General features: G+C 42.0%; 1 long non-coding RNA gene across 1 annotated transcript in view; it reads right to left on the bottom strand.

Moving 5' to 3' along the window:
- Positions 1-353: 353 nt before the first annotated feature.
- LOC114901978 overlaps positions 354-24,552 on the bottom strand; it is a 46,169-nt gene continuing 21,970 nt past the window's right edge. The window contains exon 3 of the long non-coding RNA XR_003795332.1: positions 354-549. This is a non-coding gene — a long non-coding RNA (uncharacterized LOC114901978). The remainder of the gene's footprint in view (positions 550-24,552) is intronic.

The following is a 24,552-nucleotide window of genomic DNA, read 5'->3' as shown; positions in this document are numbered from 1 at the left end:
TGTAAACTACTGACACTTAATCTTGTGTTAATTACAAATGTTTCTGAGCCTACCAGACCATCCATGCCTGGATGTTTCCTCTTTTAGCCCATGCCAACCTCACCAAGCATAAATACAGGTCCTTGTCATTAGCCTTCCTGGGAAGGCGGTAGGATACATGACTCCTTTTGTTACGGGTCCAGCTAAGACTAGACCTGTCCAGGGCGCTGTGTGTGTGTGTGTGTGTGTGTGTGTGTGTGTGTTAGTAACTGCAGCAGGGGAAGGACAGTATTTGGCAGGCCCATGTTTAAGGAATAGCAAGATAGGGAAAAGATGCCTGACCATTATCCTCACAGAGGCAGAATTTTCCCAGGAAAATACCTTTCTTTGCAATAGGCTGTTTTGTTTTTTTGTTTTTTTTTCCTTTCTTTTTTGTGGCTAGCTAAATGTCTGTGTGTATTTTTGGACCTGGAATGCACCGTTGTATTTTAATTTTCTTAGATATTTTTTGCTGTCTTCAGGGTAGGTCAGTTTGCAGACAGACTTTTACAGTCCCAGAAATATCCTTTCCTGGGGAGGAAAAAAAGTAAAATGAATAGTTAATCTGTGATATTATTTGACATTTCCATATAGCTTCAGAAAGGAAATGTGTATAGAAAATATGTCTTTGACCCTTCCTCCCCCCATGCCCATCAAGTCTGGCTTTCGGATGTAGCCTATAATATCTTTATACTGACACACTGAGTTCGAAACTCATCAATATTTGAACAACATTCCAAAGCGGATGGTATGTGGGAAGTATTATATTTGGCTTCTATGTCAGCCTCTGAAGTGTTGATTTAGGATGGATTGATTAATTCAGAATGTTAAGGTTAGAATGAAATTTTGGGTGGCTCCGAGTTCAGAGCTCTATATATAGAATTTTTTTGCAGCTGAACAGTTTGCTCCACTCACCCATGCTGCTTTTTAAAGACCTGTGCTCTTTTAGTACACCCACAGATTTGAATTTCTGTTCTTGTTTGAACAGAGGAAGAGAGCAGTGAATAGACAGGCAAGATAAAGCACAAGGGCGGACAACCCACTTACACGACTCCATTTTCAGACGTTCCAAATTCTAAGAGAATTTCTGAAAGAGGGATGGGTATTATTTAAATTTATCTTTCAATATAGTTTTCTACACGATCAGTCTACAGACAGCAATGTTGCATGGTGATGTCCCTTACATATCTGGGATGATGATTAGAGCTATGAAGGTGTGTGCTAATAACGAATACCATTTATTGGGCATCTACCACATAACAAGAAGCTATACACGTATTTCTCTTTAGTCCTCACAATAACTTTACCAGGTGGCACCTGAGGCTAAGAGCGATTACGTCACTTGCCCCAAACCACACAGCTAGTGAGTAGCAGAGCAGCATTTGTACCCAGGTCTGGCGGACTGCAGCCTGGCGGTGCTGTTTCAACTTCATTGCCGGGCGCCACCTGATCCTGCTGGCACAACGCATGCGCCAGGGGGAGCGTCGGTCCTCCTTTGTCTGCAGCGACTGGTCTGCGCCCCGCGGTCTGAACCAGCCCGGCTTTGTTTTCTTGGCCGTTGTGTTGTTCGCGAGCCCTTTACTCTCTGAATGGTATCTTCAGCGCACAGTTAAGAGACATTTAATGTTATCGAAGTGTATGTTCACAATCTTGTGACATGAAATGGTTCTTGGGGTTAAGACACAAAAGCTGGCTCACAGAGCAGCAGAACTGCTGGCAAGGAGTAACATTTAATAAATTGTTACAGAAACACCTGGTAGCATAATGAGTTATGTGAGATGAAAGAACCAAATAGATGGATCTGGGTAATGTAAAGACTTATGGGCTGTAGAAACAACAGTAAAATGGTGATAGCACAAGCCCATGAGGCTGATCTCTTGCACCCCATTTTTATTTTACAATGCATTCTTTGAGATCCCGTTCCTATTTTTAATAATGCCTTACTCTATTAGAAAACAATCCTTCTTCTATCAAACATAATTGATTTTAAATTGCCTTTAAGAATAACTGGGAAGGAATACTGTTTCAGAGAATAGTTTACAGAAATCTCTACCATGACAGTTGCTTGTTAATAACCGCTATTCGGGAACTTGGGGCACTCCGTTAGAGCTTGTAAGTTACCCAGGGTCTCGAATTAGAATCCTAAACAAGTGCACTGCTGATTTAAAGTGAGCTGTGAGAAACGAAGACGTAGGAAGAAGGAATTTTGAATTTGCTTGGTCATTTTATTTTCAAAAATAAATTAAAATGATAAAGCATCACTTTTTATCTTGTTACCTAGCTTTGTTTTTGACACCTATCTACATTTCCTAAATACTGTAAAAAAAAAAAAAAAAAAGCCAGCATCCTAAATACTGTTAAATTTAAGACTTCCTCCCCCCCTCACCTTCCTCTCTTCCTTCCTTCCTTTCCCCTCCTCTTTCCTTCTCTTCTCCCTGGTGGGAATGAGACAAGCACTTTAAAAAAAATATTAATCCTTTTATTTGTTTACAGATGTCATCTGAAGCGAAGCTTCCATACTTTTCTTCCTTTATGTTAACAAATAAAATGTTTATCTGGAAGCCAGTCTTATTGAAGACTAAAAGATAGACATACCTTAGTTATAAGGCATTTTTATAGAGACTCTGATAGCAAATGAATTGAGAGAAATGCTATTTGATGCACCGTGGAAATGTAATGTTATTGTCTTCCTGTCAATGTAACCTGGAGTGATATATAGCCACCTCTCCCTGACATGGGAGATTAATGAAATGACTCTAATTTTGGCAACACTTGCACACTGAGAGTGGGTAACATAACCCTAAGTTGATTTGTGTAAAGGGTGGAGCTGACTTTAAACAGCACATCATAGCATCTAGTCATTTTGGTGACATTCAAACTGCTATTTCAGCCCTATTCAAGGAAGGCTGTCCAAAACCCCTCTGCCTCTTTTGTGTCTGTACCACGGTGACACTGTGACTCTAGCTGAACTCTCATCTACTATCAGATGATATGCCCCTTCAATGATTGTGTTTGCCAGTTAATAAAGTTACTCGGTGCTATGATCTATCTTTAAAAGAACAAATGTATACTGTGTTTTTAAAGATTCAACCATTTTTTGGTTGTGGTTTACCCCCACTTCTTTTAATTATTTATACTACCTAAGGTGCAAGGGCTTCTCCTTTTGTAGCCCATGGGACCCGCAAGGTGATCTGTTTCTGTGGCAGCTAAGAGAATGGGCTTTGGAGGAAGATTGACTGGGTTCAAATCCTCCCCCAGCACCACCTCATAGGGGTGTCCCAGTGATTAAATGAGGTACTGTGTGCTAAAAAACTCAGTGCCTGGCACAGAGTAAAATTATTTTTATTGGTTTGTTTTTTTAAACAAAACCTTCTGAATGTTTTGGTTCAGTGCTTTTCTCTAAACACCCTATATTAAAAGAGACCATCGATCATCAGTGACCACTAACATCACAGAAAAAGACAACCAGATACCATGACAATTCTGATGGAAGTACATGACACGTCTAATAAAGTGGTCTTGTCAAAAAATCAAATCTGAATCTAATCAGGCTCGATCTAACCACCACTTCTCAGAAAATAATAGGGCACAGAGGGCAAAACCCAGAATGTGGGAAACTCTAGGACAAATGACTCTGTGTCTTCAATAAGTGAATGGCCAGGAAAATTAAAGTGGGGAGACAGGGACCTATAGACTAAAGAAGACACAAGAGCCATGGCAACCAACTGCAACATATGGACCTTATTTGGACAGTTCGAACAAACTGTAAAAAGCATTTAGGAGACAACTGGGAAAAATGAACACTGAGTGGATATTTGATGAAATTACATAATTATTGTTAATGTTTCAGTGGTGATAATGGTTTTGGATTTGTGGGTTTTTTAAAGTTTATTTTTAGAAATGTGTACTTAAGTATTTTAGAGACATGCACATAAGTATTTAGTTAAAATTTGTGGGTGAAATGATATGATGTCTGATTACAGATGAAACAAAAGTAGCCCTGAGTCAGTAATTATTGAAACTCCATGATGGGTAGGTAGGGATATTTAATAATGCTTTCTTTACTCTTATGTATGTTACCATTTCCTTGAGAAGAATTAAAAATAAATCAAAAGAACGCAAAACAATCTCAATCACGGAAAGCAAAAATTCTGTGATAATTTAGTCGGCACTCGATCCAGAGTAACAAACCTCCAGCATCCCAGAATCCCTGGGGCTGTGATACTTTCTACCCATATCATGGTGCCTGTTTCTAGGTCATTGATTACAAGAGGCTTCCTTACTCAGGTGGGTGATTTTCTCCCAACATGGTTTACTATCCTGAACAGAATTTGAGAAAATGGCTGTTTCAGGTTGGTTTCTGTCACCTGCCTCTGAGGTCAAATACTGCTATCAGTTGACAGTTGCTATTTGGCTCAAAGCACTTGAGGTCATGGTCATTCCATTATCTTTCTAAGACTGCAGTTTTTGAATCTGACTTGACTGGATATCAGGTGCTTGGTTGGCCATCTTTTTATAGATGACATCAATATCAAGTGGTAGAGAAAAGCTTTCCCAAACCATGATTGCCTTATTAATCAACTCATAAAACTGATCAGGAAAATGTTAGGGAGTCTGTTAATGTAGTAATTAGGAAATAAATCTAAAACCTACCTTTGTTGGATAAGTAGGCTTTGAAAAAAGGAGTGGTGATAAAGTTCCAAGAAACAAATGCACCTTACTATTTAATTTGCTCTTCTCTCTCTTGACCTATACTTTTTGCTCCACAACAATGTCTCCAGTTAGCAACTAAAAATATTTCTCTTTTCTGAGTGACAATAGCCATAATTTGACAGCCTGGGTTCCTTTTGCTGTTATTTTCCTATCTTAGAGAAACTGGGCATAAGATTCCAAGGTTATTAAAAGAAATCCAGAGCTAAAAGATTACATTTTTTTGAATTTAAAAAAATCAATTCATTTGGCATAAATAAGATCCTGTCTTTATGCCATCACATTTAATCAAGATGGGCAACGTGAGTCTTTCAGAAATAATAATCAGTTTATCAGGATCCTGGACCAAAACATTTACTGTTTAAATAAAAGAAAAATACTTATTAAAAATCAGTATATTGGGAAATTCTGATTAGTTATTAAAAATCCATGGCCACATTAAAAGTTGAAAAGAATTATACTTGATCAGTAAATGGTACAAACATTATATCAGAGAAAGAGTGGTGTGAGTACAGTTGTTATAGTCTGTTAAAAATTCCACTTTTAAAAAATATATTTTATTTATTTATTTATTTTTGGCTGTGTTGGGTATTCGTTGTTGCTCGCGGGCTTTCTCTAGTTGCAGCAAGCAGGAGCTACTCTTCGTTGTGGTGTGTGGCCTTCTCACTGTGGTGGCTTCTCGTTGTGGAGCACAGGCTCTAGGTGTGCGGGCTTCAGTACTTGTGGCATACGGGCTCAGTAGTTGTGGCTCATGGGCTCTAGAGTGCAGGCTCAGTAGTTGTGGCGCACGGGCTTAGCTGCTCTGTGGCATGTGGGATCTTCCTGGACCAGGGCTGGAACCCGTGTCCCCTGCATTGGCAGGAGAATTCCCAACCACTGCACCACCAGGGAAGCCCAAAAATTCCGTATTTTTAACGAAGGATATTAAATTTCAACATGAGGTTGGACTTTAAGAGTTTCTGATCCCTGCCAGCTTTGGAAGTTTCTAGATCTGCAGAACATTGCATCACTCTCCTCCACAAAGCTTGACTATACATGTGTTCCTGGTTCCTGATAGCAAATCAACTGCATGTTGGTCATTTTCTCCACCTCCTTTCAGTGGTCTCAGGGCCAGCGTGGTCACACATCTGGATGGACTAGGACTCTCCTTTCTCTGTTTGTCTAATTCTTCTACATTCTGCAAGAGCTGGTTTCAATGCTCTTTATTCTGTGAAGTTTTCTACTTTGCTACCCCACACTTCCCACCTCCCCAGCTGAATTATACTCCTCAGCACTTAATCTGTTGTGTAAACACTGCAGAGTTTAGATAACCCCCAAACTCAGCCCTGAGCTCCCCCAAGGTTGGGTTGCTCCTCTTGGTTACTCGAAGGGCCCCCATGGATATTTATTGAATGAAGGTGCTTCCTGTTTCACTTTGGCCTCCATTTTGTCTTTTTTTAAAAAATTTATTTATTTATTTATTTTTGGCCGCATTGGGTCTTCGTTGCTGCGCGCAGGCTTTCTCTAGTTGCGGTGAGCAGGGGCTACTCTTCGTTGCAGTGCAGGGGCTTCTCATTGTGGTGGCTTCTCTTGTGGCGGAGCATGGGCTCTAGGCATGCGGGCTTCAGTAGTTGCGGCGCATGGGTTTAGCTGCTCCATGACATGTGGGATCTTCCCGGACCAGGGCTCGAACCCGTGTCCCCTGCATTGACAGGCAGATTCTTAACCACTGCGCCACCAGGGAAGCCCCCATTTTGTCTTCTGAGCCTCCTTTTCTATTTGCATTTATAGGTTGCCCTTTGCTTCACACAGGGCATTCCTTTCAGCTACCCCCTTTAGCACCTCATACCCACCCTGAGAAGTGGATATAGAAGCTGTAGCCCTGAGTTTACAGAGGTGGACAGTTTACCCAAGGTCCAACATCAATTTGTGGAAGAAATATGACTGCTACTCAGGACTCTGTGTTCTCCTAGGATAGGTGTTCGGTTTTATTTTGTTTTTTGTTTGTACCAAGCAGCTGTGAAAATAATTTAAATATGAATAATATTTCTTACATATTCCCCACTCCTGAGAGAGAAGACTCAAACCATTGTTCATTCCTTCAGAGCAATCGCTTGGCTGACTTTGGAGCTGTGTACAAAGCCTCGGAGAAGCACTGGACCTCAACTCTCTCCACAGGCTCCTGGGGCTCCTGGAAGGGGAAGTAACCTGAGATGTGGCTGAATCACCTCTGAGCCCTCAGAGTTTTCAAGTAAGAGTAAGATTCACAATGGAGAAAGGAGACTACATCACAGTCCCTTGCATTTCTCTTTCTGATTGTAGAACTCTGGAGTCATGAGTATTTTCACCAAAGTGTGTCAATAAAATAGGACAAACTCCATCTCACAAGTCTGGCTGCTGCTACCTGAACAATGTAGCCAAGTTCCTTACAAAAGAGAGAATCATTCAGGCCGGGCAGTCACTGAGTCAGGTCTGAAATCACCAGCCTGCCTTGCCTTTTGGGGTACCGACCTGACTGATGTTTTGGGGCTGAAGTTAGATGCATTGCCTATGAACACACTTCTATTCAGCTATAAAGAATCAGAGCAAGGACTCCATGTGTAAATCGCACATGACTCTGCATCCCAGTTTACGATAATCGTGTAATAAAAATTGCTATGCAGCTTGCTTCCAATATTGCATTTACAAAAATTACATATTTCATATAATCAGGCCTGTCTCTTACTTAATCATCCCACACATCATATAAATCTTTAAAGTGGACAGGTCTATAAATCACTAGCATTTTTCATTTACCACTTATTCTAAGCCAGGCAGTTTCTTATTTAAATTGCCATATGAATAAATCTAATAATCCTTATTCACTTACATCATCTCAAACTTTAAATCTTATTCCAGCTGAGGTCATAAGTGAAATCAGTATTGAGGGCAAAACTAGCAGCTGTAACAACTATAATAGCTTGCCAAATTATATTAAAGGGCCCAAATAACATTAAAAAAATGAGGAAGAACTGAATTACATTATTAAAGTGTGATCTGCTGAATCAGGCAAATGCAGGGCCTAAACAGAGCTCCTGCATGGGGTGTAGCTTCTGTGCAGGGCTTGTACCAGCTGGAAGAGAGAGATACTTGCCTGAACTCTCTCATTTGCACACCCTGATTAAGATCTAGATCAGTTTCTCAACCTTGGCACTATTGACATTGTGGGTCATGCAAGTCTTTCTTGTGGGAGTCTGTCCTGTGCATAGTAGGACGTTTAACAGCATCCCTGGTCTCTGCCCACTAGATGCCAGTAGCACTCCCTACCCCCAGTTGTAATGATCAAAAATTTCTCCAGACATTCTCAAATTTCCCCTGTGGGAAAAATCATCCTTCTTGATAACTACTGGCCTTGATGATCTGACAGGATTGAATTGGGGCCTCTCCCAGGGAGAACCCAGGGATGTTCTGAGGACTCTGGGTTTCATAGGGAGACATGCTCCACACCATACCACTTTCCTTAACATTGGTGCTGCCAACTTTGGTGCATGAGCAGTGAGTCCAGTACAGTTCTCAGATTAATGGGAGGAGGATCAGGGAGAGGGGACAGTGAAGCAAGAAGCACAACAAGGAGAGTAGGGAGAACAGTCAATGACAGGACAACTCTCGAACTCAGGCGAAACGTCTCCCATGTTGGGGCAGACCCTTTCCTCACCTTTCCCATCGAATTAGCAGCCTGCATCTCTAGCCTTTATGAGAACTCAAGGGCATCACAGACCTGACATTCCCACATCTATATCAGCATGGGATACAAATTACTTTTGTATGCATCTTAAATGGTTCAGAAAGGTCATGTGATTTTGTAGCGATCAAAGGAAAATGGTGCATGTTTGTCAAGGGGACTTTCAAATCTGAATAATTGGTTCACGAGAAACTTAGCATTATCAGGCATGCACAAATGCTGAGAATGAGGAATCCGGTCTCCTCTCCTCTTATGGTTGGCAGATTGTACCTTATGATAGCTGGCAGAGATGCTGACAGTTCAACTCCAAGCACTGGAAGGAACTGGCTGCAATTCGTTTTCCCAGAAAGGTTCTGCCAGGTCTTTGACAGACTAAGGAGTTATACCCCATATAAATCATTCTTGCTCTGCCATCTTAAATGCACACGCTTTTCTAGAAGGGCATCCATCCTGTATCACCCAAGCCTAAATAAAGCGAATAATGCCATTACAATTTGGAGATGAAACCCACTGACAGCTCGATGTAACAGAGTGCAGGCTCAGGGGCTCGGTGTGGGGGGATTTGTAATTATGGGTTGGCAGTACCTCATGCCTAACTAGTGGGAACAGTGATATCACTTATAATGGGGACCAAAAAGACAGAACCAGGAAACAATATCAGAATGAAATCTGTTGTGTTCAGGAACTCTCCTTTTTGAGAGGTTTTTGATTAGCATTGAGAATGGCAAAGCCATTCCATTGTCTTAAACCTATGGTGACTTCTGAGTCATTGAGTCGTCAAGCCAATCCACTTTGTATAGGAAAGAGGTTATTAGTTTAGCTCAATTTTACCTGTAATTTTGGGAACCTCACTCCATCTTTCCCTTTATTTCTCTGTATAAAATAACATTTTCATTCGTGCTCTTTTAGAGATGAATTTAAAGCTCTCAGCTATTTCATTTAGTCATTGTATGGAAGATACAGATTATACCTTCTACCTACTTTAAAATGCTCCAGGATGCCTGATATTTAAGATGGCTTTATTACTTCAAACACAAAGAGTATGAATCTTCCCCACAGCCTATTTTCTACATGTCCCACAGTAGATGGAGACAGGACGAGATGGCGCGGAGTATCAGATGCTTCCTTGGTGGAGTTGGGCCCTCTTGCCGTGGTCAAGTCACTATCTCAATCTCTGCCTTATCTTTCTACTAACAACGAATATTGGCAGTACTTGGCGTTGCTGTTTTCAGAGGGGTCTCTACATCTTAGTGAAACACGCTAATGTGTTTTCCGAGTTCCAGCACTGATATTCTGTGATGCGAAGGCCTGGAATAAAAAGGAAGAGGTAGAGAGACAAGATTCCTTGGCCTCTAATTAGCACCATCCATGGGCTCTGCTCGTTATCAGGGACATGAACCCCTTCATCCAAGGCTCCATGTCAGCAGTGTGGGGAGCATGTGTTATTTGAGAAAACTCTCCTTTAAAATAAACTTCTAACAGTAACACCACTGCCTTTTTAGGAAAGTATCAAATACTTTAAAATCAGACATGCAGCCAGCTGTATAAACAGTACATTCATTGACTTACCCTCTTATCAGGGAAGATGACTGAGCTGATGCCTATTTTATTGACAGATCATTTTGTGTCTCATGTAAGAATGTTTTGCATTTTTAATGACCCCTTTTATTCTAGGAAAGTAAAACATTTATAAGCCAATATCGGCCTGTTTTTCTCCACAGTCATTGATGTCTGAGGGGATGATACTCATGCTCTGACATTGGCACTTGAACCATCATGGTGGGATAACACCCACTAGAAGATTTCACTCCGGAGGCCCAAATTATCTGTCATGGCTTTAAAAATGGGCTACTTGCTGTGGGCGGAAGAATCTATATCTTTTCTATTATCCATGCCTGGTCCAAGGCCTATAATATATAATAACAACGATAACTTTCATTAAGCACTGTTATATACCAGGCACAGTGCTACATACTTTACTTATATCTCATTTAAATCTCACAGCAGCTCCATGAGGTCCTGAGCTGGTTGCTGGCCTATTTGCTGCTCCCAGATCCAGTCTCTGCCCTTTTCCTGCTCTGCTCTGTGTCACATTTCTCAAGCTCCTTGGCTTCTTGGGTTCAGCCAATAAGAGGAAATGGTAAAGGCTGATGGGCAGGAAGGGAGAAGAAGTGAGGGAATTTCTCCTTTCTTGCTCTGACGCAGGTGGTGGCTCTGGAAACAGCTGGGTCTCCTCCATGGATCCAGCTCCCTCTAGCCCTGGCTTCTGAGCTGGTATCACTACCTGCTCTGACACCTACGAGGGGGCGGCAGTGGCTTCCTGACGCAGCTAATCTCTGGGTTGCCTCCCCCTCCTATTTGGCCTCTTAGCCCTTCCACCATCCAGGTAATCAATTCTCCATGCGAAGTGCCCTCTCTTTGAAGTTTCTGGAGTGGGTTTTCTCTCCTGACCGGGACCTGACAGAGGCAAATACCATAGTACCCACTCTCTCCATATAAGGAAAACAAGGCTCAGGCGCATTAAGAAACATACCTAAGTCTGGTCATTCAGCCCATGCCTCTTAACCACGAGACAGTCCTGCCTCAATGTGCAAATGAAAAGTCATCGGGTGATTAACCTATCTGCTTGTACTTGGGCTTATGGGGCTAAGAAAACATCAATTACACCCAGATCAGGTCAATCGAGAAGACCTCTGTTCTAGCGCTACTTATTTCTTCCTCCAGTAAGTTGTGTGATTTTGGAGATATGCCTTAACCATCATAAAGCTGCCTTGATCATCTCACAGAATGATTCTAATATAAAATATAAGGCAAACAGGAAGTGAGACAGCAATTTGGATTCTTCCAAGGAACTGTGTCCTGCGGGCTGGATCTTAACCGTGTTATAAAGTTTATATGGTACCTGTATAAAAGATGCTGCATATCACATCTTGGTTCAACCAGAAGTTCAACAAATATTTCTGAGTGCCTGCCACATCCCAGGCACTATTCTAGGCTCTTGGGGTTTAGCTGTGAACTAAACAGACAAAAACCGCTGCCCTCAAATACGGTCCACTTTCTGTTTTGTTTTGTTTTAAACACCCACATGTTAACAGTACTGTTCCTTAGAGCCTCAACGCTGAGGAGTAGCCTTAGACACCAGTCGCACTTAAAAACACGTCATATGGTTTTGTCCAAGAGCATTCTCTCTAAAGAGTATAAAAGCCAGATAATACTGGATGTACCTGTGGGTTGAAAGGGGAAAGAAGGCGGAACATTCGTCCTTCCAGGGGGTGGTACAATGAAGAGGTTAAAAGCATGGGCCCTGGAGTCAAACTGTCTAGGTTCAAATATCTGAGGTACCACGTACCAGCTGTGTCACCTTGGGCAACTCACTTAACTTCTCCAGATCTAGTCTCCTCATCTGAAAAATGGAAATGGTAATACTAGTAAACCTAATGCATGGGGCTATCAAGAAGATTAAACAATAATACATGTAAAGTCCTCAGAATGGTGAGAACCGCTAACATGTATTATTTTTACTTCGTGAAATTAATTGGGATAGCAAATTTCATGGAGGTCCCTCAGGCCATGTATTGAAGCTTTAAACAGACTAGTTCCATTAAAGTGGAACACTGCTTGTGTTTCTTAAAATCTTACCATTTGGATTCCTTTCTTCTCATTATTAGAAAATGTCCCTGTTTTTCTTTTCCTGTAATTCTCATATCCTCTGTGCAGAATAATTCCCCTTCTTCTGAGGTACTGGCACCAATAAATATGCTTTTTTTTTAATAAGAGCCTAGGTATTTGGGACCCCACTAATAAGGTCTCATTGTAATTTAACTCAGTCCAAAGGGTTTTTATTAAGTATCTACCAAGGGCAACTGGATCGCTGAGAGAGTTATAGGGACTGATGTACACTGAGGTGATAGGAAGGGGCCCAATTTAGTCAGGATTTACATGCAGTCAAGCTGTCTTTGGCAGCCTTTATAATCTACATTTGCTGGTTATTTTGTTTACTTCATTCGTAATTCACCTTCACCAGGTTTTCATTCATTCATTCAGTCAACACCTCCTATGTATTTAAGCATCTCGCTGGGTTCTCGGGGGTACAGTGGGGAGCAAACAGGCTCGATCGCAGCCTTTCACAGCATCTCTGAGGTTGGACAGTGTACCCAGTTGTGTGAAAGCACATTCTCTTACATAAGAAGGGTAATTTACTCTCCTAGCCCCCACCCCCATTGTTTTCTGGGAAGACCCACTAGGCTCACGGAGAGATCTCTCAGCCCTAGGAAGTCTAGTGGGACAGCCCGATACGAGACGGAACTTTGCAAGGCGTAACATCGACAGTGTCTCAGGATTCTCAGAGGTTCTTCCTTCTTGGGAGCAGCAGGAAGGGCTTTTGCACCCCGTCCATGTTCCCCAGCTATGAAGAGAATGAGGGTGACTTTCGAAGATCACTGTATTCCTGACGGTGGATGAGGGCAGGGAAGTCTTTCAGCAGTTGCTGAAGCCAGATTAGTGCTGGCGGGTTGGGGAGTGGTATCCCTCTGTGTGTGGGAATCCAATGCGATACATTAATCTCCTTGGGGGACAAATGAAATTAATCCTCTCTCCAGATGGCAGCAAAGTGACAAGGGTGTGGAGATGAAAAGAGATTGTGAGGTTGTACGCGTGACAGCACCATCAATCGGGTTATGAAACCCAGCACTTTGTTCTCACCAAAGGCAAATGGTACCATCTCATTTTTGCAAGTTGGATGGGTTTGGGGTTCTGGAGAAAAGCCCATTCCTACTAACTTTCCTCAGATTTAACTCCTTTAAATTTCAGAATTTCTATTTATTAGAAACTGTTTTCATTCATCTGTTAAATACTATTTACATACTGATTTCCTTGTGTCCAGCTCTTCCTTTTTTAATTTTTACTGGCTTTCATAATACAGTGCAGCTGTTGGGTTCCCAGGGAAGCAGACTGTGAGATGGAGAGCAGCTTGTGGGAAGTTTACTGGGGGTGCTCTCAGCAACAACACCTGTGTGGGGAAGGGAAGGCAGGAAGACTGGGTGAGGGAGAGGCTGGGCCACGATGCAGTCCCAACGCTGGTCTCAGCTGATTCCATGGCGAGCTCTGAAGCTGGGATGACTCTTCTGAGTTGTCCATATTTGTGTGAAAGGACTGGGTCTTCATAACTCCAGGTCAACCAGTCAGCTGCCCCAGGAAGGGGCATGACCTTAGACAAGATGGCTTTCCTCAGCGAGGCAGCTGGCAGCTGGCAGCCTGCAACTTTCTCTGGGGAATAAAACCTTGGGTCCTGAAGGGGAAATTGGGTGGCACAGCATTCCTGACTGACACTTAACAGATGCCTTCAGGATGACCTGCACATTTCCATGACTCTACCAATAACTTCATTGCTACCTCATCCAAAGGCATATTTAGTCATTCGTTACCTTGTAGTAGCATTTGGCAGTAGCTTCTCCGTCTTTCTCAATGATTCGCTTCTCTTGCTAGCCTTCTAATTCTTCCCTCTCTTTCACTGGCCTCTTTCCAATCCATGATTATGCTCATGTCTCCTGAGATTCCTTCTTAGAGCTCTTCTTTCAGCCCCTTCTCTCTTGGTTATGTCACTCATAGCAAGGGATTCCAAACCCATCTGGATGCCCTTCTCTCTCTCCTGAGCTCCAGTCTGGCAGCCCTAATTGCCTGTCCACTTCAAACTCAGCATGCCTCAAATCAAACGTGCCTGTCTCTCAAACCAATTCCCCTTCCTGACTTCTCATTTTCTCCCCATTTTACTCTTTTCCTAATTGTCATGCTTGAAATCTACACTCGTTTTGAACCCCTTCATACAGCTCATTTACCATCTTATCGTCATTAAACTAGATGCCCCTTTTTATTCCATTGCCACAGCTGATATTTGTTCAAGTCATCACATCACAGCTGGACTACTGCAACAATAAAGATAATAAAAGTGTGATTTTAAAGACATTACTGCCATTTATGTAGCATTTATAAAGTGCCTGGCATTGATCTAAGCACTTTATACATAATATTAAGATATTTATTTCTTGTAACAATCCTATGAAATAGGGACATTAGACCCATTCTACACATGAGAAAACTGAAGAACAGAGAAGTTAGTAACATGCCCAAGGTCACACAGCTAGTAAGTGGTAGCGCCAGCATTAAAAACTCCAGCAGCCCAGCTCCAGGGCTTGTGCTCTTACCCATTAGGCTAAACTGCCTCAAGCTGGTGCTTGGCTGCTGAGGGCATGAGCTTCACCATCTTCATCATCATCATTTTTGCCTACACCACTCAGCAAACACTCACTGCCTCCTAGCTCTTGTGAATTTAATTTAATGTGTGTCTATCATACTTCCCCAAGTTGGTTGAAAGCTCTCTGAGGGCAGAGATCATCTCTTATTCTTTGAACCTCATTGTAAATAGCAGGAATCTACTAAAATTCATGGATTGAATTGTTTGAAATAGCATGTAAATAGCCTCCTAATGGGCTGCTCAGATTTCACAGGTGCAGTTAATTCTCCTTGTTGTACACAGAATGACCTATTTAAAGTGAGAAGCAGATTCACTTAATTCTCTGTTCAACACTCTGCAGTGGATTCCTGTGAAATCCAAATTTCCTACCATGCAAGGTTCTGTATCATTGGGCTCGTCTCCTAACCCACTCGCTAGCCGCGTGGCCTTCTGGCTGGATTGCTAACAGGCCCAGAGCAGCCCACCTCGCTTGGCGCCTTGTCTGGAATGCTCCTCCCACAGATCTTCCTCCCACTTCCTCCTTAGCTTCATTCAGTTCAGATGTTCAGTCTTCTGTCCAAAATAGCATCCTCCTCTCATCACTCTCTACTTCCTCTCCCTACTGTGTTGTAAGTCACAGCTCTTCTGATGGTATTTATCCCTACTTGACATGATATTGCATATTTATATGTTTTCTGTCTCCCCTTGTACAATGTAAAGGCTCCAAGAAGGAAAAGACTTTGTCTGTCTTGTTTAACATGTTATGCCCAGAGCCTAGAACAGTGTCTGGCACATAGCAAGCCTCAACACATATTTGCTGCATGAATGAAACGGGAAAACGGGGATGTCTCAAAATGACTGCCCTGGTGCCCATTCATGGCTCTTCCTTTTTCAGCCAGCAGGGGGCTCTTCGACTCTCTCTAGAATTCAGTATCGTCTACAAGTACCTGGTGAGTTTACCTGAAATTCTACAGCCTCATGCAACCAGAAATACTCATCTCCTCCTTTTTTTTTTTCCCTCTAAGTAGGATTTTTCCAACTCTGGTAAATATTAAACTTTGTGTTAGCAAACAGGTTTTTTCTTTTTATAGGTGGTTCTTCAAGGATTTTTTGGTTTGGTTTTTGAAGGGTATAAGGTTTGCTGCTAGAAATTATAATTTTTAATTCACTCACAGACATGTTGTTGTCATAAACAAAATGTGTGTAACCAGGGGGACAATAGCTTAGCAGTAATGTAAGTTTATGTAAGTGCTTAAGCCCCACAAATTAAACTGCTGACTGAATGAAGCCAATCAATTACAACATGCATTTATATCCTTCTGAAAGGGAGATGCCTCTCTCTCTCTTTTTTCTAGCCACCTTCGCCCCAATAACCTGGCAATATAATATATCTTGTTGAAAACAGATGTCAGAAATATATTGGTAAATATAACATCTTCTTTTGGAAAATAAATCTTCCCCTACTTAAAATAGGGTGGTTTTAAAGTTTGTATCAATTTAAAAATTGAAAAATCCCCACTGGAGACACTGCTAATGCACTTGAATGGGCTTATTGTCTCTTGGCCATTTCCTTTAGAGTCGATTCTGGCAGGAGAGCGCCAGCCTTATTGCCAAGACAAGAAGAACTATATATTATGATGTGTGCTCTGCCAACACAAAGTAAAGCTAGTTTGGCAACACTTAACTGTTGTTGGGAAAGCCCAGGTATCATAAAGATATTAATATGGCTAATAGACTCTTATGTCTGTTTCTGTAGAAATCGTCCTTAATTTTGTACACAAGAAAATTCACCTCTTCTGTCAGGCAGTAGTTTCCTGGAAAAACCACAGCAACCTTCTATAAATGAACCAGAGTAAATGGATTCTTGTAGAGGAAGGAGCAAAGAACTCATGGGAATGGATAGCTTACCTAGATGGAGAAAGTTGCCTATCAGGTTTTTTGTTTTGTTTTGTTTTTTTTGCGGTACACGTGCCTCTCTCACTGTTGTGGCCTCTCCTGTTGCGGAGCACAGGCTCCGGACGCGCAGGCTCAGCGGCCATGGCTCACGGGCCCAGCCGCTCCGCGGCATGTGGGATCTTCCCGGACCAGGGCATGAACCCGTGTCCCCTGCATCAGCAGGCGGACTCTCAACCACTGCGCCACCAGGGAAGCCGTATCAGGTTATTTTCAACAAAGAAAATCCCCTCATTGCCATCTTCAGCTTGCAAATGGAAAACCAATTTTTGCGTGTGTGTGTGTGTGTGTGTGTGTGTGTGTGTCTTTTTTTTCCTTTCTGGAAAAAAAATGATTGAAACTGTTGCCTCTAGGCAGGGGGGAAATGAACCCTGTGACTTGTATGGACTGAGGACGCAGGTAAAGGTGTGTGTGTTGAGTCTGATGAACTAACTCAGCAGCTACTGTTTCAAGGGATTTCTTGGAATGGAGTGCTTCATGTCTAACTGTGTTAAAGTAAAATGATATTCTTTGTCAACTGATAGTGTTTGCCTAGTGTGGGCAGAGAACCTTACCAGGAAGGCAGTATGTGTGAGCAACAATTACACCAACAAAATAGACACAATGCTGTCCTTGGAGAGCTTATGAAATTGTGCATATAGAATAGGCACACCTGAAAGAGGCTTAAGATCATTACAAAGCAGGATACCAGGGGCTGTGACCGAGACTCATCTATTTCTGGAAAGTGTGGTCTTGATCCCATTTCTAAAAACTGAAATTGGGCTGAAACCTGGGTATATCTGGTCTCCAGAAAGAACACCACAATATATCCAAAAGTATTTAGCAGTGTGGCAGCTCTCCCAAGCACAAAGGTGTCACCTCATAAGTTAGAACTGGAGGTGGTGGGATGAAAGGCCAGTGTATTTTAATCAGTATCAAAAAGTTAATTCATTCCAAGGTATTTACTGAGCACCTACTATGTGTAAGGCACAGTGCTAGGGGCCTCATGTTAATTGGAAAGAAGATATGACATGTGCATAAACTGCTAAAATAGAATGGACATAGGGATGAGTGTCTCAAAGGAGGTACATATAAACTGTTGGAGTTCAGAGAAAGGTGGACTACTCATAGATGAGAAACCTCGTGAAGGTGTCAGTGGCAGGTGGATCTTATAGAACAAATAGGGCTTGAACACTTTGGAGACAGGCATGGCCCTAGGGCTAAGTCCAGATCCGTAACAGGTTCTGAAGCTATGGTTCTCTGTCTTTCTGTATCAGATGCCCATCCAGAACTCCACATTGATAAATCAAATCTGGGACTTGACTGACCCTTCACTTAGTATCTTGCCCCAGTCATAACTGTCTCCCTGTCTAACCTTTAGTAGTATTTCTTCAGATTATTTTAATTCACTCTCAGAAGCCATTTCTTCTGGTAGGAGTGAACGAATAAATGGTGTCTATTTTCCTAATCCTTTCATATCCTCTTTATATACAAGGACAGTTGTCACTCAAGCTCACAAGATGATGGGCCTTATTACAGATGTGGCAGAGCTCTGTTCTGAACAGAATGATGGTCAAGGTGCTCTATGCTTTTGTACCACTTATTTACATGATGGTCCTGTGCTATCATCTAGAAAACTGGAGACTGAAAGCTGTCTCACCTCCCGTTGCCGAAACAGCAAAACTGATGGACACCTTTTGAAAGAAAAGTAGAAAATGGAAGGGAGTGAATTATACTTGCGTTTGGGGGAATGAAACTGCCTGTCTCAACCACTAAGCATCTCAGCAGGGGTGTCAGCTTCCCTGAGAGACTTCCCAAAGAAACCCCAGGTTTTGAGTGGATTCAACATTGCCCCGGGAATCTCATTTTACATAAAATGGTAGGATGGCAAAATACTGAAGCATACTGGGATCACCAGCCAGGAACAGGGCTTGCTCCAACACAACTAAAACTGGACTTACATGTTTTGGATGTAGAAATGACATGATAAACATAGAGCTTTTAAGACACAGGAGCACTTGAATAATAATACTTCAAAGCCAAGAAGGGTTAGACACATACCAGATGCTTTACGAATGCCATTAGTGTTATCGTCAAATGTAAAGCATGACTTTACAGAGAGCTCGAGGCTACTGTCCACCTTCAATGACTGGTATCAATATTTTCAAATAAGTCAAGCTGTGACCACACTTCAACATAACAGTAACTCAGCTGTTCCCCGGTCCATATGGTTTTGTACCCATTTCATGTATTTGGAATCCCTCCAGAATCTTCCTAACTATTTGCTGGAAAATGGAAACAGCCAACTTTGCTGATTGCCAGTAGACTTTAGACACCACCAAACAACATGACTACTGCACAAGTCTGATTATTTCTACATTTATGAGAATACCCACTCGCTTTCATTGTCCATCAGTTGTGCTGTTATGAGTCATTGTCATGCCTGAATTCTTCCAAAATATGCTTCTTAGGTGTAGAGTAACAGACCGACTTGGGCTCGCCCCCTGGTAAACCTGTAACTACTACTTCTATGCAGCTTTGCTGAAGCCTCCTCTCCACCAGCAGCCTGCTTCCTGTCAAGCATGGCAGTTTTCCATCTGGAATATTTCTAACCATCAGTTCCTCCATACTCTGCCTGAGCTAAAACTGATGCCTCTTTTTGGATGTGCAGAAAAAAATGTGGCCACACCCTGCATTTCTTTAGACTCAGCTAATTATGAATTTAGAAACTTGGAAACAATTACAAAACATTCTTCAAAATAAACTGCCATCCAGGTTGCACTTTGTTATCTTTGAGAGCGTTATGTGCTAATTCTGATTATGGGCATACAATCCATATTTTTGTTTTAAAAAATGGATGTACTTTTATGCAGCACCCAAATTTAATTACTCTTAAAGCTTTTTAGGATCCCAGATGAAAGATGCTACTGCAGTGGGAAGTTGTAGTATTATTTATTTCTCTAGACATCAACATTAGTTGGTTTCCCCTTTCTTGAAACCTATTTATCATTTGTATAAATATAGTATTTGGGGAGCTTCCTGCATTAGATCATCTCCCGTCCTTTTAGTGCCCTTGACGTTCATTGCACTTTCCTGGTGAGGCTTGCTGAGCCATTAATGCAGTGGCCCCTCCTATTTTAAAACCTTTGGAAAGTCTTTAATGTAACTTATTGCTATTGAGATGACAGTTGACAAATATTTTTCTTGCTTTTGTCCTATGTAGAACACAGTCTTCTTTCTTACCAGGGTGACCAGGCTTTTCTCCTGATGTCGATATTCATTCACAAACGTTTATTGTTGTCTCCTCTGGGGCTAGATACTGCTAGGTTCTGGGGCTGCCAAGCAATTTCTGGGCCCTTACCCTTCTTCAAAAGCCAGCTCACATTGTGTCTCCTCTGAGAGGTTACATCTAGCATGATCTCTCCCACCCACTCACCTTGTAGTATGGCAGACAGACTCTAAGGTAGCTCCCCTGATCCTGTCTCCTGGTATCTATGCCCTTCTGAAATTCCTTCCCCTTGAGTGTAGGGAAGATCCTGTGACTTGATTAACCAAATAAAATACAGCAAAGGTGATGGGAAGTCACTTGCATGATGTTACATAAGATTTGTCACATCTCCCTTGCTGGCTTTGAGGAAGTAAGCAGCCATGTTGGGGAGGTGTGTGTGGTGAGGAACTGAGGGCGGCCTCTGACTGACAGCCTAAAAGGATTCGAAGCCCTCAGTCCAACACCCAACAAGGAATGGAATGCTGCCATCAACCACATAAGCTTAGACACCGATCCTTCCCCAGTTGAATGTTTGAATGAGGATCCATCCCTGGCCAATACCTTGATTGAAGCCTTAGAGAGGACCCAATTAAGCCATGTCCTGACTCCTGACCTACAGAACCTCTGAGGTAATAAATGTGTGTTTTAACCTGCTTAGTTTGTGGTAATATTGTTGCACAACAATAGAAAACTAAGATATGTAGCTAATTTCCCCTGTGGACTCTGTGTATATAGTACATAGCTCTATAACTGTATTTAGACTGCACTGTAATCTTTTTTTGCATGTCTGGATGCCCCATAAACAATAAGGACCACAATAATAATACTAATAATCACTGAAGCGGAGTAGAATTGTACATTGTAGCTCTCAAATGTGTAGAAAAGAAAAAGTAGCTTTTTTTTTCTTTTTCTTTTTTGAAAAAGTAGCTTTCTATTGTTTTCTCTAACTGCCCTCATCTCAGTCTCAGGGTCCCATCTTGCTGATGGCTGTGTGCATGGGTGAGAAGGAGTTCCTTAAACTTGCTAATGAAACATAACTCTTTATGTCGGCTTGGTCTTTAGTCAGTCAAATTCAAGAATCAATTCCCTTATCAGAGCTGTTTCTCTCTCTTCAAAGCTTTCCTCCCTTCTCTCTCCAAAATTGTGTCAGGTATAGGGAAGGCTTATGTGTCTCATGGCCACTGCGGAAAATGGCTAGTTCATGTGATGGTCCTGTGCTGTTGTCTGCACCTGCACTGGCCTCCTCAGAATTGCACATTATTCCACCTTGTTGCCCGGCATTCTGCTGGCATCTGCAGGATGTTGAAGTCTGCAGCTGACATAACTCACGGCCAATCTCAGCTCGATCACGAGCTGGTAGACTTTTTGCTGACTAAGTGTCACACTGGCCCTAGCTGGCTCTGCAGATACTCTGATTCTCTTCCTTGTTCTCCATCAGATACTGGCCTGGAGTGTCTATTCTGTGGTCTCTGCTATGGATCACTTTGACACCAGCCATGCCAGCACTATGGCAGTCCTTTTGGTGCTCAGTGGTCAACTAGCTTCTGTATCAACCAGTGGAGAGCACACTGTATCATATGAATTCCTATCAGGCTACGAGGGAGCAAGGAGAGGCTCAGGATGCCTTCTGCCCCATTTTGGCAAAGGGATACCCTGTGAAGTGGCTTTCTCCCACAGCCCTGGAGAAGCAGTGGCACAAGCCCCATCTACTTTCAGCTTTCCTCTTATTCTGTACAATAATATTATGGCCAGTGTGAGGTCCGGGAGAGGCAGTGCTTAGTCTTTGAGAGATTCAGGTACAGTCTTTTCTTTACCTGTTTCTTTCCAAATCTCTATTATCATCTCTTCCGGAAGGACTTCAGGTTCCTCATTCTGCCTGGTGGGAACCTTCCCTTATGTCCTTATATCATTTCCTTCTGCTTTCCTTCTTTACTCTAAATGAGACTTGCCCTTTTCTTCCCTGGGACACTAAACCTCATGCCTTAACCTTGATGGTACATAAGCTGCGGGAAAAGGAATGGCTTACCAATTACAAAAGATGCATCAGGAGTTTTGACTAAAAAAGCATGCCATAATGGAAAAGATGAATGCATTTTACTCCACTGAAATTAAGAACTTATGCCCATCAAAAGATTCTATAGGGCTTCCCTGGTGGCGCAGTGGTTGAGAGTCCGTCTGCCGATGCAGGGGACACGGGTTCGTGCCCCGGTCCGGGAAGATCCCACATGCCGTGGAGTGGCTGGGCCCGTGAGCCATGGCCGCTGAGCCTGCGTGTCCGGAGCCTGTGCTCTGCAATGGGAGAAGCCGCAACAGTGAGAGGCCCGTGTACCGCAAAAAAAAAAAAAAAAAAAAAAAAAAGATTCTATAAAAAGATTGGAAATATATGTCACAAATTGGGAGAAGATATTTGTACACATACAACTGACAAAAGGTTAGCATCTAGAATATACACTGTCTGCCTAAGAGGAAAACAGAAAAAGGTAAATTGCAAATAGAAAAATAGGTACAGGACACAAATAGGAATTCTATAGAAAAAGTATAAACAGATGTTTAACCGTCTTTATAATCAATGAGATGGAAATTACATCCACAGTGAGATACTATTTACATCCACCAAGTTAGCAAAAATTTGAAAGTCTCACAATGTTTAGTGCGGCGGCACAATGGGGACTCTGATATACGGATGAGAGAACAGATTGGTACAACTACTTCAGAAAACATGTTGCCATTACCTAAGTTTGCATACCCAGGAATTCTACTCCTAGATAAATCCTGAGAAACTCTTGTACCTGTGCACTAGAAGCCATGCAGAAGAATGTTCACAGCAAAGATCTGGAAACAATTCAAATGACCACCAATAGGGTAATGGATAAACACTTAAGTTGTGGTATACTCATACAATAGAAGAGTATTTGGCAGTGGAATGGAATGAATGAACTACAGCTACACAGGTCAACATGGATGCATCTCAAAAACATTACTGAGTGAAAAATGGAAAGTCACAGCAAGAGAAAAAAGGCAAGCATGAATTCTTTCATCAAAGGTCAAAAACAGGCAAAACCAAGTGAAATTCTGCTTAGCAAACAGACATTAAAACTGAAAATGAAAACAAAGTAACAAGATATGATTCAGGAAAGGTGACCTCTTTGTGGGAAGGAAGGAGGGAGGGAGAGGCAATCAGGAGGGATGGATACCCCAAGGCTTCAAAGATAATGGTATCTTTCTATTTCTTAAGTCAGAGGTCTACAAATTTCCAATTTTCCAGGGCCAGATAGTAGATATTTTAGACTTTGAGGGCTGTATAATCCCTGTCACAACTACCACTGTAGTCATGCTCGTCGAATGTGCATGACTATGTTCCAATAAAACTTTACTTAGGGACATAAACTTAACTTATATATAATTTTTAAATGTGATGAGGTATTATTCTTTAGATTTTTTTCAACCATTAAAAAATGTAAAGCCATTAGCCTGTGAGTCATACAAAAACAGACACAGGGCCATTAGAGTTTATATGTATACTGTATATGTGTGTGTATGTGTGTATATCTATTTATCATCTACCTATCTTTCTACACTTTTGTGTATACTTCATATTGTTTATAAGGAGACTCTTTTTTTTTTTTTTTTTTTTTGCGGTACGCGGGCCTCTCACTGTTGTGGCCTCTCTCGTTGTGGAGCACAGGCTCCGGACGCGCAGGCTCAGTGGCCATGGCTCACGGGCCCAGCCGCTCCACGGCATGTGGGATCTTCCCGGACCGGGGCACGAACCCGTGTCCTCTGCATCGGCAGGCGGACTCTCAACCACTGCGCCACCAGGGAAGCCCATGGAGACTCTTTTTAAGAATAAAAAATTGTTATCCATCTCATTCTATCACCTATTTATCATCTGCTTTGTGCCAAGTACCATGGTAGGAGCTGTGCATATTATTTTTAATTTTGGCAAAAAGCATGAAAGATAGGTACTTAAAATTTTTTTTTTTTTTTTTTTTTGGCTGTGTTGGGTCTTCATTGCTGCATGTGGGCTTTCTCTAGTTGCGGCAAGCAAGGGCTACTCTTTGTTGTGGTGTGCAGGTTTCTCATTGCGGTGGCTTCTCTTGTTGCGGAGCATGGGCTTTCGGCACGTAGGCTTCAGTAGTTGTGACTCGCGGGCTCTAGAGCGCAGGCTCAGTAGTTGTGATGCACGGGGCTTAGTTGCTCCGCGGCATGTGGGATCTTCCCGGACCAGGGCTCAAACCCATGTCCCCTGCCTTGGCAGGCAGATTCTTAACCACTGCGCCATCAGGGAAGCCTCCAGGCATGGTTTTGGATATGTGGATTTAAGTAAGACTAGATTATCTTTAAACAAACAAAAACTGGATGTAAAATAAAGTGTGGCCTGAATCTTTAGAATGATGATATTGTTAACTCTGATGTGCTCAATTTTGAGAGTAACTTTTGAAAATACAATTATTAAATGAAAATATCCAAGAGGAAAATAACTGAAGGTCGAGATTTGCTGAATGCCAAATACGAGAGCAATTGGCCATATGATGGGTAAAATAAGATGTTGTCTGAAGCAGTGACACGAAAGCAAATTCAAATAGCTTAATCTATTTTGAAGAAAGAAATCTAAACCCAAAGCACATGATTTAAAATATTAGAAAAGATGTCTCATGGCTCTCAGGGAATGAAAAAGGAATAAAATGATAATCA

Source organism: Monodon monoceros, unplaced genomic scaffold (genome assembly GCF_005190385.1).
Source record: "Monodon monoceros isolate NGI ecotype Baffin Bay Population unplaced genomic scaffold, NGI_Narwhal_1 Super_Scaffold_2, whole genome shotgun sequence".
NCBI lineage: Eukaryota > Metazoa > Chordata > Mammalia > Artiodactyla > Monodontidae > Monodon > Monodon monoceros.
This window is presented reverse-complemented; position numbering and strand designations above follow the sequence as displayed.